This window comes from Apium graveolens, chromosome 10 (genome assembly GCF_009905375.1).
Source record: "Apium graveolens cultivar Ventura chromosome 10, ASM990537v1, whole genome shotgun sequence".
In the NCBI taxonomy this organism is placed as follows: domain Eukaryota; kingdom Viridiplantae; phylum Streptophyta; class Magnoliopsida; order Apiales; family Apiaceae; genus Apium; species Apium graveolens.
This window is the reverse complement of record NC_133656.1, coordinates 193,970,983-193,993,141: the sequence shown is the minus strand read 5'-3', so window position 1 is coordinate 193,993,141 and position 22,159 is coordinate 193,970,983. Positions and strand designations below refer to the sequence as shown.

Here is a 22,159-nt window from a genome sequence, read left to right as displayed (position 1 = left end):
TAAAGAGAGAGTATTATAAGAGCCGCCTATAAAAAAATGTCACTTGGCAAAATACTAATAAATATTAGAAAAAGGTTAAGAAAAAAATGTTTTATACAGGAAACAACATGAAACAAGAACTCAGTTGACGTCAGATGGAGAAACAATTGTTAGGGCTCATGTGTGTGGTGGTGGTTTACGGTAAATATAAATACTTGTTAGGGCTAACTTTATCAAATTAGCTGATTTAAACAAAAAAATTAACTTATTGGGTATAACAGAGAATAATAAAGTCAGAACACTTATCTCTTAAACTTGACACCGGACAATACTAAAAACCCTAAACTATCACTAATATTACTTTTAATTAGAATATTCATTATGTTTCTAAATTTTAATTAAAATTTTATTTATAAGATAATATTTTCAAAGCAAACAAAGTGCAATCCTAACTTTATATATATTATATAAATTGTGAAATATAACAAGCATTTTTATTTAATTTGCACATAATAATTAAACTAAAGTTTGTAAAAGTTATATTGGGAAATATACATAATCAAATCTTAAAAAAGTAAAAAAAAATTATTAAAATATATGTTTACAATGTAAAATAATATGTTTTTGCAAAAATGGGGTCTTTATATTTTAAGAAGTGTAGTCTTGGTACTAAAACAATATTAAACTCAAAACATTTGTTTATCTTCTTTTCTTTCCTTCCCATTAGCATTATTTCTGCATAGTGTATCATTCTGCTTGATATATTAAATAACTCAAATATTCCTAAAGTCTGAGGTGAAACTGCCTGTGCCCGACTCCATTGGTAACTCCAATAATTCTTTCAATTGCTGACTTTGAACAAATTGATCACTGCAGGTAGTCGTATTGAAGAAAACAAAGACTATGCACGGAACAGAGAATTAACTTGAACATGAACAGAGAATATTTTACACTCACATTCAAAATAAAATTATTAGTTGAAGCCTCCTGAATGAACTTTGTCAACCTTGTGAACCCTTTAAAATGGAGGCTTAACACAAATATGTAGAGTACATATTCAAGCTTCTGATCCTTGCAACTTCACAACTGCAGCGATAACTGGGAGAGCAAAATGCCACCAATTATTTGTTCGATTTTATTAAAACAGCGCTGTCCAATGCTTTGTATATTAACTTTCAAGTCCCAATATTATGGATCCATAGATATACATCTACATGGCAAGATATCATCAGCATATATTGAAACACAAGCATCTATCTGCAGTACCTGCAGCAAGCAGTAACTGATAAGGATGGAAGGTAAGGCAGTCCGCGGATACTATCTTAGGTGCCATGAAGGTTGGGGTATCGAATCGTGCCCAACTGTTCACCCTCCCTGTTAAACAATTTAATGAGTTGTCTGGCTGATCCACTAGCAATTAAGGGTGCATGCCGGTGGACAGCTAAAGATGTGAGTGAGCCCCTACGAGCAGCAATTGTTAAGTACGCATCTCTGTGACGTCTGACATCAAGGAACTGAATATCACCAGTCTGAGATGCACTCACAATCTGAAAAAATAACATTTAACCAATTTAATTACATAACTATACGTACTAAACTTATTAAATTAGTTTAAGGCAATCATATCTTGGCAGTCGCGTCGGGTCTGCCGCTCATTTGATTCCTTGTTAGCTATTATGCTTTGCAGCAAGGGTGAAAGTTAGTTAATAAAGATGCAAGAGTCCCAACTTCACCTTAGCTGGGTCAAGTCAAGGTTGAAAACCAACCTCCACAACTCTCTGGCCGTGTAATTGACTTGCACAAACAAGCCTGATTTAATGGACGGATGGAAATTCAATACATGCAGAACATATACATCTAAATGTTCAATTAAAAGTAACAAGAACCGGGAGATGATTACATTTCAGATGTTCGAATGTCAGAAATTCTGACAGATCCATCGACAAATCCAGCTGCAAATTGTCCGCAATGAATTTGAGAAGCACACTTCAAAAGAAACGACAGGATACATCAAAATGTTAAAAAGTTGCCATTGGGCGAGCCAGGGAGATAAAATAAACAGAAAAAAGCAGACACTATCTGAAGATGGAAATGACCTATATTACTCGGACTCTTCATTCTACCTTCGAGTACCTGTATCGGATACTCGACACTCGGACATGGGTATGGGTGACAAGAATTTTAGGACAAAAAACATGTATGATTTTTTTTCAAAATGTTGTCGAGTCCGACACTTGGATACGTATCCATGTTGGTCACTTCGGCCGAGTTCGGGTAACAAAGCCCTAGACCTTTAATACTTCAACTACGTACTGCCGACTGATTACGGGTTATACCCAATATCGGTTATAATAGTATATTATGGATAGTATTGACATCAATATATTAATTAATAAATATACTTGCACGCTGTTATAACCAATGAAATTCTTTCTTGTGCTATATGCAAAAAATTACACATACCATGAGAACATAAATTTATAGAAAATGAGCAAAAAATACCGCTAAACTAGGCACTTTGGAGGAAGAAGTGTAAACAATACTTCAAAGGAAAAAACACATAGGGTGAAGATCCATTTGAACACAAATGTTTGTTTGTGTCGGTGCGGGTTACCGTTGAGTGAGTTACAGAAGATAGAACTCGCCAATGCTCAGACGCTGCATTCTGCATCCAAAGGGATAGTATTAACAAGCTGCTCCTTGTCCAGATCCCACACCATGGTGAAAGATACTTCACCAGAAGCATACTGGGGAAAAAATTAAACTTGTAATTAAGAGGTACTACACAATATATCAAATTTTTACCAGATTTTACTATAATCCTGATTCTACAACTCTATACCAAGTAAAGATCACTTCATTAAAGGTTGAGCAAACACCAAATTCCATATTAATGTAATTTATAAAAGAAGTACCAGATATCCTGATCGTTGTTGCCAATCCACAACAGCTTTCACACATTGGACACTATGTTTATGACCTTGGATAGAAGAAAAAGCAGTTAAAAGTTTCTGTTTGCTTCTTACAGAGTAATCTTTCCAAATTCGTATGCTTCCATCACCTGCATCGTGCAAGTTAAAATTCAAATAAAGTTGAAACAAAATCTTTGGAAAAAAAAACACAATAGTAAGGACTTTACTTGAAACAGCGAGAAGCAAGCTATTGTCAAGCTCGTTTATCAGGCAGAGCTTTGAGACACCTTTGTCCAGAAACTCATGATTACTGTAAGAATTTAATATAGCAGCGTCTTCATAGTTCCATACCCTAAGATGATGCAAATACAAAGAAAATATTAGTAAAATACTAATTATGGACCAATATACTTGTAAACCTGAGTGCTTCATTAATTATCCACATTTAACTTAGATTTCAAGATGTAAACTTCAAAAATTTATGAGCCATCAGTGTGTGTTAAAAAACATATTAAAATACCGATTCCAAAGATTACTATCTGATCAAGACGTGCAAGTAACAGCATCAACTAATATGGAATGTCCAAGTCAACAAAAAAATTCCACATGCACTTGTTGCATAAAAAATTCAGAACTTTTTATATGTTTTGCGTTATTGTCAACTTTGTCTGCAACTAAAACATGATTTTGGGGGTCAGATACAGAATTTAGAGAGGCTGGTGGATTTACTTATCTTTTTATAATCTTATAATCTCAAAAATCAACACTGAAGCACTCAGTGGAGTATTCCATACATATATGTATAGATGTACCATGCCAAGGCAGTGTTTGACAAAATGAACAAAAGAACAGAATAGTTTAGTCTTCATATTCTGAGCAAACAAAAAGTACCAAAGCTTCTGTCTTTAGATATCCTAAATTTATTTAACTAAAATAAAGTGTACATACTTGATTACTAAATGTAAATTGCAATGCATAAACAAATAAAAATATTGAGTTTCAAAGTTCAAAAGCCTTGATGGAGGCATGGGTGTCTGCATATGACCAATAACAATAAAAATCATAAAAACGTAACCAGAAACTTTCATTCTCATATTTTATGTTATCCTAACAAATTCTCGATAGACAAACAAAAGATCTGTGAATTAATATAAATAACTAAAATGTCAAGAGTGAAGACCATATCACATTAAATATTTTTACAAATAATCAGTTTATTCTGAATAATAACATAATGATTGATAAGCATAATATACTTGTGGAATTCTTTATGCTATTCCAGTTACCAGTAAAATAATATGGAGTACATAGAGAAGCACAGGATATACATGTAATGATGTAAGCAGTTAAGAATACATGTAAAATACTTATCGAGTTTGTCATGTTGGCTTCGACTTCAAGTTACATATTGACAGATATATTCTATATACTGTGAAGCACATATTTTTAAATCTTGATTATATACAACTATGTTAGAATTATGTTTTGATATTTAAATTTAAATATATTTTAATAATTGGTTGATGTTGACCAAATCTTTAGGATAATAGTTTAAGATTAGTTATGGTTTAATTTTGAATATTTTTGGATTATAGTTGAAGTGTTTTTAGGAGATAAGATTTTTCTGTTATTAATTGGCTTATATAAAGGCCACCAGATGATTATAATAATACATATGCAGTTCATGTTATATTTTCTCCTTCCAATAACAGACCTGCTAAACCTAGAATACACACACACCTACATACACATTAAAACCAACAAACTATATTATCAGTTTTCCCTATGCTGAGAAGCTTTAGCAGATCATTCCTCATAGTATGCACAAAATTCCTGTGAGAATGGAATAACCACTGGAGTCTACTTCAAATGGGGTGAGAGTAAGAAACATCATCAGCTTACCTGATATGCTCACTATCATCCGCAGCAACAACTGGGGAAAATGGTTGCATCAAAGCTGTTTTGATACCGGACTCAACTTTTGTAAGTAGCAATAGGATTGTTTAGATTGTTAACAGCTGCAATGTAAATGAACAAAAAATTTGCAAACGTTGAGCGAAAAGTTAAACTTGTGAAAGTCTTAAGCACGGACAGGAAACAAGCAGTAACATAAACGTACAATTGTGCTGGTATTTAGATATATGGTCAAGGGCATGCTTTTCCGTCTCATCTCTTTTAGAAATCACATCTTCACTATCCTCTGGTACTGTAAGAAGTGGCTTGGAAAAGTGAACACAGCTCCAACTATAGATAGTAGATTATGGAAGGAAGCTTCGATCAAAAGCACCAGATGTTCCACCAGAACCTAGAAGTGGATCAGCCAACCCCGAGTCTGGGGAAGACATTAGGTGTGGCCTGAATTCTAAAGAATAAACTCTTCGCATGCCTGTTGCCAAGTAACTTGGCCTTGGAGGACTGACTGTGGGGGGGCCAATGTCCTGCAGTTTAACAATGTATGCCACTTGATGAAATATATTAATCAGATAACCAGTTGACAATAATAACAACAATACTGTTGTTTTTACATTAAAGGGCTTCAGGATTCTGGAAATCTGCAAATTAATCTATCCTCACACTTAAATATCTTTTTAATTTCTTGCATCTTATTTTATATACTGCATTGCAAAGCATGTTTTTTATTTACGACATCAATTTGACGATATAATGAGCTAATATCCATGCGGGCTGGGCTGCACACGCCACTATACGGGTATGTTCTCAAGTCCCATACCCTCGCCTAATAAACACTTTATGTCATTAGATTAATTCTGGACTGAATTTACAGAATGATAAGCAGTGTGAAATTCAGATAAAGACAACATAAAACCACGAATAGAATGAGGTTTACCTGCATTTACATCAAACCAAGATGATGAACGAGCTAATCTGGCAAGACTATTGATTGGGGAAGTTATTGATTCACCTGGACTTGTACTGCCAGCAGAAGATTTTATGGATTTTGCCACAACTTGTTCTATACCAATAATTGATAGTACTCTCCTGCCAAGCCCTGCAATGTGCAGTGACGGATCCTTGGCGAGAGTACACATTGCAGACAGACATTGTGAATACAAGGCATTATCCAAGTGCTTTGATCTCATATTGTTCACAATGCCAATACATTTATTCATTATCCCAGAATCTGAATGTAGAGAAGAATCATCGGAAACTGGGGATCCATGCATTATTCCAGAAATAGCAAGAGGACTACTGGTAGAGGCTCTTTCATCACGACTCACTGACTGGATGTCACCACCAACTCTCATAATAGGACCAATACGGGTATACTAATTAGGAGTAGTTTGGCCACTAACTGTACCCTTGATAGAAAAAGATTACAAGGAGCTCGAGAGAGAATTAGACTGAGGTTTCCACATTGCCGCAGCAACTGATTTCAAGTGCTTTTGGTGGCCGAATGCAAACCGTGCCAAAGCTTTTAGAATAATTAATTAACAAAACGGAAAAATGAGGCTATCCTGATTACATATTAACTGAATTACTATCCCGCAGAAGAAAATATAACAAAATCTTTGCATATTTTGGACATCAAGTCAGCATTACTAGAGTGAAATATGAATGTTAGCTTTACTTGTGAAACCAGCAATGTTAGAGGAAGAGATTATAAAAGGTTTACCAAATGCAAAATCTGGAAAAAACGTTCTTAGCACATGATATATATCAGCTGTTATAAAATATGATGAGTATTACATACCAACAGCAATCCCAGTCCTGACTAATGGACTTCCATCTGAAACAACATTCAAAAGGCTCTTTACAATGCTAATTTCATTCTTAACCCTGTCATCATCATCATCATCATCATCATCATCATCATCATCACACTCTTCATCTCTAGCCGAGTCAAATCCAACATTAAGTAGCGTGCCCAGAGAAAATATAGATGCAGCTCTGACCTGAAATGTTACCCATCCTTACCAAGTTTTAACACATATCCAGACTATCAATTTTTAGAAATCCAATATACACAAAATTTTTGGTGAACCTCGGGTTGTGGCTCAAAGAGTAGATGTGCAAATGTAAAGGGGGCATCTGCTTGCAATCCAATAACTTGTGCCTCAGTAAAATCTTCCCACAACTTTCCGAGACAAATACACACCACTGTAGAAATAGTGGCTCTGCTGGTGCACCAATAGGTTGGGACCCTGAAGGTGATTTAAGCAGACATGTAACAGACCAGCTTCAGTGCAGGCTTCCTGGCCCCGTCTATGTCCATCAACAATGACTGCTAAAACAAATGCAGCCATTGCACGCTGTTCTGGATAAGCTTCCACACTATCAAGAAACCTGATAAAATATGTATGCCCAGTTGCCCACGATCCTTAACCAAATCAACCTGACAAGACTATCAAGACAAAAGATAAATTCAGTAAGTACCAAGTACATATTCAAAATTCGGGTGTGACTAAAAGCCATGGGAGCATTTAGCAAAAAAGAAAACCACAGGAGCATTTTAATTTGGGAAGTCACAGAACAGACCTTATCAAGTGCGAGGATCTTCGTCCAAATTAACAAAAGAATTTGTCGAAGTTCTGGAGCAGTTGTTTGCAACAGCTTTAGAACATATGGAAATATCCTCACAGAACATGTCTATTCTGTGAGGATATTTCCATATATTTTTCAGTATAAAATAACTAAAAAGACAATCGTCAAGAAAAATATAAAGAGCTGAAACTTAAAAGGTTAATACCAGATCTACAGCCCATGGCCCCATATCAAGAAATCTTCCTAAAAGCACTAAAGCATGTACACAATGGCACTGACTTTGCAAAACCTATAAATTGTCAAAGTTATTAATATTCTACTGCCAATAAGAAGCTGGGGAATATGTATTGAAAATTGAAAGCCATCAAAGCAAACATATATCAAGAATTTCAGGAGTCAGGACAATCAGAATGAGCATCTTCAGGCTTCAACTTTTTAAGAATTGTTATGCGAGGTATAAATTTATGCCTCGTTAAGCGAGGTATAAATTTTTGTTTTGTTCCCATCGAATCATTACGATGAATCCAGTAGTACCATTCCATGAGCAAACCACTTTCTATTTGAAATTGCTACGGATAACAAGCAAGATAAAACAAGATAGGGAAGTGAATGTTGGCTCCCTCCTATATGTCGGATACCATATAAAGTCAAGACAGTGTATCATTCCAAGCAAGGTCCTAAAATTCTATGCCTATGCCAATCAATTAGCAGCCCTGTGATTAGGAGAGAAGACGATTTGATTTTAAATCCTGCCTAAATCTTACTCATCCCTAAATATTAAAAATATATATAAAATTTCAAATATAACTAATTATTTTGATTTAGTATAAGTTAATACATAGTTAAGATAAATAAATTAGCAAGTTTAATACAAAATAAAAAATTATATGTAAAAAAATCATCTATTGAATTATATATGAATAAATTATAATCCTTCCTACACGTTGCTAGAAGGTACTTTCATGTCTAGAACCACCTAGTGGTTATGCATAGGTCCCTTGATGTAGAAGATGAAACTTAATTTTGCAGACTTATACTATTTCTAAAGAGTCTAACTGTCTAATCACTAAAATTTATCGACTGCTTGTGGAGTACATCCATGTTATTGACATGACCTCAGAATGCTTTTTATATACGAAGTAAAACACGAAGTGACCTAGTTCGGTGAACTTACGGACTTCATAAAGATAGCAATGCCTGGAGAATAATAGGCAGCTGTTCAGGTGGCTTCTTATGTTCGGATCCATGATCAAGCCACACCTCGAAAGCTGTCAACTGTTCCGTGAAAAAGGGACTCGGCTGGGATCACAAAAGATCCACACAAAAAAAAGCAAAAGCAATAAGCATCGTGTCCCACATAGTTAGATGCATTCTACTTATGTGCGTGATTTGTGCATGTGTGTATTAAAGTATAAAATTTAACAATACATACCTGGAACTCAGCATTTGGATCCTCAACTAATCCTGGAAGCTAGAAAAAGACAGATTTCTGCAGCCCTATCCCATGCATCCCTGCAACTACCTGAAGGTTCGAAAGATAGGAACTCAAAGATTCACAGTTTTTAAGAATGGAAGTCCACCAACCACATATGATGTTGATGCGTAGCAGGCAACATCGGATGCGAAACAGGAGAGCAATTTGCAGAACGCATAATCCTCTCTGCCAGTAAGAAATTTCGTAATAGACTGGCAACCAACAGATCTTGTCGGAATAATCTCTGAAATAGATCTGCATAATGAGAACTCATGTGATTAAGACACTATCCTGGCCGATACATAGGCATAAAAACTCACATTAAACCACAAATTCCCTCATGTACCGTGAGGTAGAATATTCCATGCAATTGTGTTGGTCACTGCTGTGAAAATCCAATTCAGCTCTCCAAGCATTGTTTTTCTATCTGTTTGTCGACCAGGTATTCTATCAATCAGTGAATAGTCAAGAGATTCGCAAAGCAGTGAGCGAGTACAGAACCTGAATAGCATTATGAGAATCAGATATTTTGGAAAGGAGAGTCACGTATGTAAGTTAAAATCATCATCACATTTCAAAACTGATTAAGGTTATATAATCGTACAACTCTTAAGCACAGACCAGGACATTTAGATGAAACCTAGTAATGAAATTCAACAGTTAATTGTAAAAAACCCAATTAAATCTTTTAGAAGTTCTAAATTATAATAAAAACGGTATGCTGCTTAAACAAAGATGGAAACCCAGATAAGCATACTATCATCAATCTACCAAGTAGCATTCGTAGTATTTACCATAACATACGAATTACAGTTTTATAAGGTTATATCTTCCACTCACTGACCCTCTTCCATTTTTTGTGGAGTCGGAACTTAAACAAGTTTTTAGATTTGCAACGTTCCTTTTTATAGTATCACGGATTTTCATATAGGATAGTCACAATGGTAAAATAACCTGATAGCAATATAACATGATTAGTACAAGACCCAATCAAATAAACAGGAAACAGAAGTGTTACCATCTGAGTGCCATCTTGATAGGAGTCGTAAGACAGGATGTAAATACATCAGCGGGGATGTCAACACTCTGAGGAAGTGTCTCGTGGGCTTCACAAGCTGCCAATAAGATGCAATCTCTAGGAGTTCCAGCAGAAGAACTGGTAGGAGTACAATCTTGGAGCTGTTCACAGTCATATATATAAAATTGTGAGAGCTGCAAGAAATATTAAATTGACTCCACATCATTACAACTTCATAAACCTAACAAGTCAAAGCAAGTTGTCTATACCTCAATGAAGGCATTCACAATCATCCCAGCAGTAGAGCAGTCAAAAACATATATAGAAAATGAGAAGTACAGAAAGAAGCCTACGTCAGATTCTATAGTAAATTGTAAGTAAAAACGACTTAACAGCAGCTTTAAAGGACTTGCAAGTCACTTGGACAGGTTTTAAAAAAACAATTATGTATGTAATAGTTACTATATATTCTAAATATATGGGACAATATTATGTGTGTATGTGCATGTGTGACAAAGTCGCGGATGTTTTTAGAGTGTAAATTCAGAAAAGGGTGAAAATGAAATGTCATATCAAATTATCAACTTCAAAAACTTGCAAGATCATCACCTTATATACATTCATATCAATTATCAACTTCGATAGAACTTGTAAGATCATTACCTTATACAAGTTCAAAGAGTTGGGAGCTTTGCGTATAATAGCTTACAAGTATCATTACCGGAAAAAATAAATACAATGTTTGGAATCAACTATATTTCGTTGTGAAATGTTAGGAAAGAACCGCAACACGATGGAACCTCAATGACAGCATGTAAGATATGTATACACATAAGAGTCATATACAGTAGAGAACAAGAGATAAATTAGGCCATATATTGTACCTATCCAGCATTCCATCCTGGCACAAGGTGATATCTTTATTACATCAGGAGGATCAACGGTAATATTTAAACATAAAACAAGCACAACACATCCTGTCTTCATCTGCGAGAAAACTTAACAAAAATATGTAAGGTGGAACTAAATTTGAAGGAAACTACTCTACAAAAACATGAAAATAAGTTAACATAAGGAGAAAAACATATAGGAACTGAATGAAGCATGAAATTCAACCCTACTAAGGAAAGTCAAAGCCACTGAAATAGTTGTGATCAGATTTCCTTTGTTCATTTTTTTAGCAAGTACATTGTACGCAGTTGCTTTTGCAAATCCTCCTAGGCTCCTAGAAAATACATCTGGGATATCCTTCTGATGGACTGAATAGAACTTAACACATCTCTTCAAATGCAGCTAACCCAGTGTTAAGACAAAAGGAATAAATAGCCAATTTATCCAAATTCTTTTGCATCCAACTATAACTTAACGAATGCAGATGGTACAAAATATAAATAAAGTCAAGGCAATTATAAACCACTAAGCTGAGAACAGAATAGAACCAACAAATAAACAAGGTTAATCTACACATCATCTAAGCCTCATAGTTTATACAAAAGGATTCTTTATATACAATTCAAATTACATTAGAGGGGCATCTTTAACCAGTTTTTATTTCAGAACATCTTTAACCTTTTAGTTTAAACATATACAATTACACATCACTTCAATTAAAACCAATCACCCAAAAATATCGAAATTGGCCGTCTAAACAATTGATTCACACTCATCTAGTACATTAATTAACTCAAATTTGTTACATACATTATTACAACAAATCCAAGTCATTTCCAATTCAACTAAACAAAAATTAAACACAACTCAACGAACAATTCACACAAAAATCATCAAACCAACTTACTCTATCCTTGGGCCGCCACTTAGACACCAACCTCGGCCCCGCAGGCACGCTAACTTCAAAATACACCAAACTCGTAACCGTACCCACACTCCTATTACCAAACCCACTTCTCACCGCATCCAAATCCCCTCCATTGCTACACTGATCCAAATCATTTGACACCAAACTAACCGAATACGAAGCCATCAAATCGCCCAATGTCATCCAAGCCAACTATATTCAACCTTTTCCTAATCTTGAACCTTCATCAAAACACAAAATCATAATCCCTAACTCTATCAATCAGAAAAAAAAAAGTTGTTAAAGTAATATACAAGTAAATTCCAAAATGTGTAACTGAACTATCAAATTGCATTAAGATGATAGTTCAGTCACACATTTTGCATTTTACACAGATATATACATATACATATGTAGCTGATATGTAAGCTCTAAAAACCTAAAACAAACTATGATAAGAAACATAGACTCGAAACTATTGAAATGTGTCACGTATGTACATATTTTAGTAGTCGTATAGTGTCCTTTCAGCTCCATAGTTTCATTTTTTTGGTTTAAGCTCAATTTTTTATGGAATATTTATATTTTATAGAAATATAAATTCTATATATCCAAAATACAGATATTGAAATATTTCCAAATCGATCACCCTGTCTTTTCACATGAGCTCTATAGATCTATTACACATTTGTTTATATTTTCATATATTTTTTTTTGAAAATGCAAAGTTACAATAAAAGAGAACCACAACGCCAATAAATTATAAAGGCCCGGCAACAAAACCTCTAATAACCGTTTTCTCTACCAATTCTTTATGCTCCTTTATCTGTCCTGCTTTCCTCAGCTGCAGCAAAACCATTTCGTATACTGCCTCACAAGGCTTGAAGCATCTTTCTTCCATCATCTCTCAGAAAAACTTGTAAGCATTATTCCACTGTCCCATCCCACAATATAAATGATATCAGAATCCGCTAAGTATTCACATTAGGCTCAATCTTACCCTCTTCCATCTCTTGTTTAAGCTTAATAACCATGTCAGCGGACTTTGAATCAGCAGACATCCGCATCAATATATTGCAAGTCACAGTATTAGGCTTACACTTAATCTCTCTCATCCTAGCAAACAAGCATTAACATGGCCCGCCTTCAAAATACAACTAAATATTGGGTTAAATGTAGAAGCATTTAACTCGCACCCTTTCCTAACAATTGCATTAATAACTTTAATAGCTTCTTCACAGTTCCTTCCCATCCCTACAATGAGTCTCTACAAGAAAATTATATGTAATAGTATCAGCACCACAATTAAGGTTCCTCATTTGATTAAACACCTGCAAAACCCTGTCAGTCTGTCCAGCCTTCACATGTACTCGCATCAAATTATTAATAGTAATAGCATTCGGCTGGCATCCAGCATCAATCATCTCCGCAAACACATCATGAGCTCAAGTAATCTGCCCACACTGACACGAAGCATCAATAACAATACCACAAATACACATTTGGCTAAAAAAAAAAACTCCACCGCCATCCTCTTCCCACAGAACCAAACTCCATCATTTTATTAAAAGCATGAATGGCCTCACTAGCCAACCCCGCTCTCACATACCTCCTTAACAAAACAAAAAATTCGACACCTCGATCTCCTAGTCTCAAACAAATACCCTGCCACGTCAAAATTCTGCACTTTTCCGATACCTCAATCATTTCATCATAAACATCACACGAATTTCATTATAAAATTAACCGCCCAATTAAAAAAATTAGGGTTTCAGTATACGAAATACCCTGGCTAATAAACTACTCACTGTATGCCAATTTAAATTTACACAGTCCAGTTTCACTTTTGCTAGCATAACTCAGTCCCAATTTAAATTTACATCGTCTAATTTGATGTTTGCACCTAATTTAAGGTAGCGTATTTATTTTTGATAATATCAACTTTTTATGATTAAAAAATAAAATATATAATTCCTAATAATCTATTATATATATAATAGAACAATTGGGGGTTCATTAAGACAATTTATTCATTTGAAATTACTTAATTACTGCTCATAAATATGTACTAATAAATTTCAAATTTAATAACATATATTAATCACATCTACTTAGTTACCCCTCATAAATATGTAACAATAATTTTTAAATTTAATAACATATATTAATTACATCTAACTCATTAATTACTACTAATTATATATTATTACTATTCCATTATTGTATAATAAGAACTTATACTTATAATTACATATGTATTTTATAAGTATAGACTAAAATTCTAATATTATTATATTTTTATATATCTATTATTATCGCATTAAATGTCTTATGTTATATTTTAATTATTTCATTTACATTAGAAGAAACTTAAATTTGAACGAAAAAACAAATATCGTATTCTTATTTAGATAGGTATAACGCTTATATTATAAGTTCACAATACACATGTACTTGTGCCAAATTAATTATCGTATAACTTATTTTTACACATTTAAAATTCAAATACATACATACACGCATGCATATGCATACATATATACAAGAAATAGCAACAAAAGTACTTCAAGCTTAATGATTATTTACGGTACTGATGATTTATTATCTTACATTTGATCTCCTTCCTTTTCCTGATTTGACAATTTTTGTGATAACAAATATTTTTATTGTACGTTATTTCTAAGTTAAATATGTTGTTATGAATTATATTTTGACGTATTTCCAATATATATGTATCTAAGATGATGAAAATTTATTGCATATGAAATTGAAGATGTTTTAGCCTAATCTCAAATTTCTCATGAAGTGTTAGTATAATATTTTTAATTTTTTGCAATGATGTTTATTTAGGAAATATATGCATATATACTATTTATGTATGAAACATGTAATTTAGAATATGTTATTATGTGTGTAATGTTCGTGTCATACCACATATTATTTTTAGGAGAGAGACTAATGTACCATTATTTTAATCATATTTTCTTATTCATGAATTATTTCAATCTTTTTTTATATACCAATTCAATAATTATATATACTACTCAATGTTGCCCGCTACGCTATGGCATAAAAATGGTATAAAATAATAACATAATTTGTATATACTTCCAATTAGAAGTACACATTAAAAAAAATCTATTAATAAAAAAATCGGAAGTATTTCCATGAGGAAAAAAATGAGTATATTTGTTAGTCCCTTAACAATATAACAAGAATTACAGAAGGGGGGTTGAATTGAATTCTTGAAATTCTTTCTTGAAATAAAATGTTCTAACTCAAATATAAATATAAGTGTATTGATTAGCACAATGCGGAATAAAAACTTAAGTGAATCAAAACATAAGTAATTAAAAACAAGAGTCTTTAAAAATTTTCTGGTGGATTTGAATGATTCCACCAGAGATATATATTATATATCGAGAGAAGCCTGTGTGCGAAAATGCTCACAGCTGCTTACAACAATTGAACTTCTAAGACTACAGAAAAATGCTAAGAATCCTGCTTACAAATGTTTCTCTGCTTTCTTGCTTAGATCGATAGTTTCTTAGTTGCTACTACTTGGTTTATATATCACCAAGATTACAAAGTAATAAGACAAGATAATAAAACAAAAACTATCTAGTCTATTACAATGCTACTTCATTACTCTATTTCAGCATCTTTGAATATCTTCATAATAGCATGAAAATGGCAATGCTTCTTTGTTCTCGAAAACCCAGTTGAATAGGCTACCACATTCCATTTGCATCCACTCGACGCATGTGACTGTGTTGTCACTGTCAACAGATATTTGAATTCTTTATCCGTCAGGTTCGTGATCATCCGTCGAGTTATTGATCATCCGTCGGGTTGTCTATTTGATCATCCGTCGACTTCATTGTAGGTTATCCGTCAGGTAGCAAACTGGAACTTGATTTCATTTCATTTATGCAGAATTACAAGACATTATCTATGTTCAATTAATCAACCTATTCTGCATATCTAGTTAAAGTCAACATGACTTGAATACTACTTACAGAATCTATACAATGGTGAATGCAAAAATGTGCTACATACTTATTGTTACATAAGCTACTCACTCGATGGATAATAAGTCATCATCCGTCGGGACTATAATCAGTCATCCGTCGGGACTATAAATCTTATCCGTCGAGTACTACATTATTTCACTAAGTAAAATCTATTAAGGTGTTTTGTTCATGATGATGTGTACACAACAATATTATAATAATTTAATTACCTTAAATTAACAAATATAATTTAATAAATATATCTATATCATGTTCTATAATTTATAGTTATTGAAAATAACAGAAGTAATATATAACGCTAAATTAAAACTAAAAAACAATTTTAATATTTAAAAAATTGAATCGCTCGCATACCTTTTAGAGAGTTTATATGTAGAGTATTTTATTTGTCGCAGTAATTGATTTAGATGCCTTTTATTATCAAGCATTTGGATGTCTCCTCTTTTCTAATTTACTTGTACTTTATGTGCTCTATTGCTATTGCTATTGTTGTGTTTTTTATACCGAGTGGTTTTATCAATTGTCATGTCTTGTTAAATTAAAGGTACGTCTAATGTTAAGTGGATAAGAATATTTCAAAAAGTCTAAGAAACATCCCACATTTGATTTACATGACATAAATCGTCACTTTGATTTTTATTTAAATAATATATTATAATTTTTATTATAATTAAGATTTAATTTGTGTTCTGGAGATTTCTCCGTCTTTACAACACATCGAATCTTACTTTCTTAAACTCTTACTATGGTAATAATTTTTAATTTAATCAGAATTTAACTAAAAATACATTGATTTCGAAATAATTTCAGGGTTGTGCTTAATAATCTATAGATTTTGTGCAATATATCAACTCGTAGTATTTTTTAACATTATTAAGATTTAAAATTTGATTATTAGGTATTAACGATGATATCTCCATCTTTATTTTAAAAATGTATCAATTTGTAACAAATTTTATTATAATTATTATTAATTTTTATTCTTAAAGTTTCTTGGTGTCGTTGAACTTTTAGTTTAGGAATGTTGTAAAAAAATTCATCTTATATTTTAATTATTAAAAAATATAAATATTATTTTTCGTCAACTTTTTGTTGCTTCGACTTTTAATTAAACGTCTTAATTTGTAGTAATTTTTTCAATTAAAATTTAATTTAGTAAGGTTTATATTGTAAAATATTCATTTGAACAAACTGTTATGAAAATTGTAATAAGATTTTTGTATAAGATGAGAACATGTTCGCTTCAAAGTATGTAATTATGCGACATAAGTTAAACTAAAGTTTTTAATTTGAAATTTTTTAATTAATTTAATTAGATATATTCTGAACTTTTTTTTTGTATTTATTTAATTTTATAGTGACTGATTTCTTTAACCCATTCATTAACAATGGCATACTTTTAACTCTTCATTTTTTAAAGTTTCTACTCCCCTCGTGAGCTCTTTTAGTGACCCATTCTCAGTACTATTCTTTTTTACTTTTCTAGTACTATTATCCCCTGTGCTTTGAACCAACTTATCCCATGTTTTCAATAAAAAAAATATACTAAAGTGTCAAAACCAAATAAAGTGCATAGTTATTTTGGAGGGAGAAATATATCGCATCTTTCATTCATATTTTACTTTAAAAAGTTAATTAAATTGGCAGTTATAAAAAAAATTTGATAATAAGAAATTAATATAATGAGTATCCAACCAACTAACTTAGACTTACGATAAGAAAGGACCAACATATATTTATTTTTTATTAATACAAATTTAACATAATAATTTAATGCACATTATCACCTTGACGGCTTCATATATTTTCTCCAATTCACCAAATCAAAAGAAAATATATGTACACCCAAAATATATATGTACACCCAAAATATATATGTGCACATTCTATATTTATATTGATATCAAAATATTCGTTTATATATATATATATATATTTATTTAATTTAAAATATACTTTTATGTTCAATAAGGATAAGATTGCATGCGTGCGCAAATAGATGAGGGTTCCCAAAACAAAAATGACTAAAAAATTGTAAAAGTAAACATGTTGGAAAGAAAAGAAAATAAGTTGAACCGCCCAATTAAAAAAATCATTTCAATTTAAACATCACACGAGTTTCATTATAAAATTAACAAAATTAACCGTTCAATTAAAAAAATTAGGGTTTCAGTAAACGAAATACCCTGGCTAATAAAGTACTCACTATATGCCAATTTAAATTTACACAGTCCAATTTCACTTGCACGCATAACTCGGTCTCAATTTAAATTTACATCGTCTAATTAGATATTTGAACATAATTTAAGGTAGCGTATTCAATTTTGATAATATCAGCTTTTTACGATTAAAAAATAAAATATGTAATCCCTAATAATTTAATAACTAACGTGGCAAAAAAATAGCAACAAAAGTATTTCAAGCTTAATGATTATTTAGAATGATGATATATTATGTTACATTTGATCTCCTTCTTTTTCCTGATTTGATAATTTTTGTGATAATAAATATTTTTATTGTATGTGATCTCCGAGTTAAATATGTTGTTGTGAATTATAATTTGCGTATTTTCCAATATATATGTATCCAAGATGATGAAAACTTATTGCATATGAAGTAGAAGATGTTTTAACCCAATCTCAAATTTCTCATGAAGTGTTTATATAATCTTTTTAAATTTTTTGCGATGTTGTTTATTTAGCAAATGTATGCATATATACTATTTATGCATGAAATATGTACTTTAGGAACTTAAATTTTAATATTTAATGTTAATATGAAAGAAACCGTACAAAAATTTCGGTGATCAATATAATTATTTTTCATTTTTTAATTATACTAGATCGAATAAAGTGTTGTGCCAGACATTCCTGTACTTTAACAAGACTAAGTCAAATTGACAACTCTAAGTAAGTTGTATTGTAATCTTAGTTTGCATTTTGTATTTGTAACATTAAAATCTGTAAAAATGTCAAAGGGCAGACTGAAGTCTTTTTCTTTTAAAAAGTATCAAGCCTATTTTTATCTAGAAGAAGATCAAGAAGATCATGCCTTAGAAGAATTATAAAGAAGTTTGGAGTTGAATAAATCTGTTTTGAGAAAAATATTCTAAGTCAAGATCTCTACAAGTCACAAATTTAGTGTTATAGAGAAGTCATTCGAGAACTCCAGAATTACTTATTGAGAACTCAGGAAAACTACTAGAGAACTGAGAGATATCGACAAGTCAAATTGAAGACATGAAGATTGGAGATAGCGACAAGTCAATTCTTCACTAGAGAACTCAGAGTAATCGGCAAGTCAATATTCATTAGTGAACTCTGAGTTATCGATAAGTTAAATTCCACTAGAGAACTCAGAGATATCGATAAGCCAAAATTCACTAGAGAACTCTGAGTTATCGACAAGCCAAATTTGACTAAAGAACTCTGAGTTATCGACAAGTCAATAAGCCACTAGAGAACTCAGGGATATCGATAAGTCATAGTGAAGATATGAAGACTAGAGATCTCGACAAGCCAAATTCTCTTATAGAGAACTTAGAGACTTCTACAAGTCAAATTTACAATGAAGTATTAGAGATCTCGATAAGTCAATATACTTATCGAGATGTCAAGTTCTCTATAGACCAAACTGGAGATCTCGAGGTAAAATCTCAAAGTACAAAATTGTAGACCAGTTCAATATCCAAGATTTACAATCAACAAACAATCCAACCAGCTGGATTGACAAGTCTACAAAAAGTAGTTTAAAAAGTGTGCAAGATCAAGGGTAAAGATTAACTGACAGAGGAAGATCAAAGTTAATACAGTATGCAAAGATATGCTAAGCCGGAAATGGAAGATATACTTTTCCTAAAATGGAAATGACAAGTGACAGTTTACTAAAGTTAATAGCATGTATTATCACACACTGTGTAAACCAGCAGCTAACTTTCAAGAACTCTTGTATTCTCTCAAGGCAGAAGCTAAACTCTTTATCAACAAAGAGCTTAGAAATTTTGTAGCAAAATATTCTTAATTTTAATATAAAATTAAGTGAGTTTTGAAAGATTTGTGTTCTTTATTATTGCATATTTTAATTTCTGCATGAACACATTTCACTACAAGATTTGATTTACTTTGTTCAAAACCATAAATAGTTTAAGAAAAGCATAATAACACAAAAACACATTCACCTCCCCCCCTCCGTGTGTAATTCATTACCTAATAAGTGGTATTAGAGCAAAATCTGAAAGTAAACAGATTCAAGATCTTGGAAGAATGAATACACAGAAAATCAGTAGCATCAAAATTCCTACATTTGACAAAACTAACTACATTCTTTGGAAAAAAAATGATGTTGTTTATCAGGATGGCCAATCCACTCTATATTCAGATTCTCAAAAATGGGCCATTCACTTCTATGGTTAGAGTTGAAGAATCAACATATGGTGATATGGTCATTCCAGCTCATTATGCTCCAAAATACTCTTCTGAGTACACTGAGCCTGAAAAAGAGAAAGTTTCCCTGGATAGTGGCTTGCAACTGATATTGATAGAGTCACTTGACAATGTAATGTACAACAATATTGTCAACTGTGACACAGCCAAGCAAATATGAGAAAAGATTGAAATACTCTGTGAGGGAACTGAGGAAGTTAGATCTAATCAAAGAAGGATACTGATTTCACAATATAAGGGTTTCATGGCCAAGCCAAAAGAAAGTATCACTGATGTGTTTGAAAGATTCAATAAGCTGATAAAAGACTTGCAGCTCCAAGACAAATACTATGAAGCTGAAGAGGTGAATTTGAAGTTTCTGCTCACACTCATTGATCATTTGGAACGGAAAATCTCAGCAATCAGAGAAGGGAGAGATCTAAGCAGGATAACGCTGGAAGTTTTTTTATGGAATGTTAAAAACTTATAAATTAGAAACGATTTAAAGAAAATCATTAAGAACTGGTCAAGGGCATGTTGTAGATGGTTCAAGTGCTCTAATTATCAATGAAAGCCAGACCTCTAATGATGAGCCAATATCTCAAACTCCAGTTGCCTCAACAAGTGAGCAAAGAATAAATGTTCACAAGAACAGGTCATTCTGGAACTGGAAGAAGATGAGTTCTACACCTTGGATGAACTTGATGAGCTTGATCAATCAATGGCCTATCTGGAAAGAAAGTTCTCTAACATTAGAGTAAAGAAGGCAAGATTCTTCAAGGGTAAAGGGCAGCCTTTCAACAAATACAACAGCTGGAAAGGAAAAGGGAAGTACACATCTGACAACAAAAATGGTTACAAAACTGGATCTGTTGACAGATCAAAGATAAGGCGCTTCAACTGTGATGAACTAGGCCATTTTGCTACAGAATGCAGGAAACTCAAGAAAGCAAAGTAAGATAAAGCTTATCTTGAACTGGAAGTAAAGTATGAAGCTCTTCTGAAGAAAAAACAAAATAAAGCTTATATTGCAGAGGAGAAAAGTTGGGATGATTCTAATAATGATGAAGATAAGGAAGTTGGAAATTATGCACTAATGGCCTTCTAGCAAGGAGAGTCATCATCATCAAAATCACAGCTACCAACTCTCACTATCATTGATTTAAATGTGAGTCAATATAAGGAAACTGTAGAGAAGATGAGCACAAAAATGTTTCACATACATACAAGTATGGTTGCTGCTAATGAAGAAGTTAGCAGACTGACAAAGATAAATGAGAAGCTTGAAAGTGAGAAACAAGAAGCTGAATTGTTGTTGGTGGAGCTTAAAACTGTAAGACAAGAAAATGCATATCTGAAGAACAAGCTCAAGTGTGCAAGTGAAATGAAAGCAGTGCTATGGGAGAAGCTGGAAAAAAATGAAGTTAAATTGAAGTCCTTCAAGAATGCATCTGAGTTAATTGGACAGTACAATGAGAAAAACAAGCCATATGCAAACATTGCTATTGGTCTTGACTATGATGCCTTGAATAGCAAGAAGAAAGATATAGGTGACAAAGGAAAAGCAACAGAAAATGAAAATGTTCCAGCAATGCTGAAAAATGTAGTCTCACCTATGTTCAAGGCATGTGAAGTTAACTTCAGTGAAGAAGAGTTGATTATCAAGCAAGAAATTGTTGATGAAGATAAAGAGAAGAAAAATGCAGAAGCATCAATCTTTCAAAACTTAAGAGAAGCTCATGGACAAACAAAGTTTCAAGACACCTGTCAAAGAGACCAAGGCTGGAGATGCAAGAAAGAAGAAGAAAAATAGAAATGGGAAAATTGGGATAAATAAAAGCAATAATTTTGCTTATTTTGCAGATGCTCCAAGAAAGAAGTGTGAAGAATGTGGATCTGTGAATCACCTAACTTGTAATAACCGGGAAAATTATGTGAATATTATATGTTAAATAAATAAATATTATATGTTTTATAAATTTAAAGTGATTAATGCCATGATATGAGATGTTATAACTGT

The 22,159-nt window shown here is 32.5% G+C and overlaps 2 pseudogenes; both read right to left on the bottom strand.

Annotated features, from left to right (window-relative positions):
- Nucleotides 1-741: 741 nt before the first annotated feature.
- LOC141691528 (regulatory-associated protein of TOR 1-like) lies at nt 742-11,870 on the bottom strand (annotated as a pseudogene).
- A 471-nt stretch (nt 11,871-12,341) lies between these two features.
- LOC141691527 (small ribosomal subunit protein mL103 (rPPR7)-like) overlaps nt 12,342-22,159 on the bottom strand; it is a 56,000-nt pseudogene continuing 46,182 nt past the window's right edge.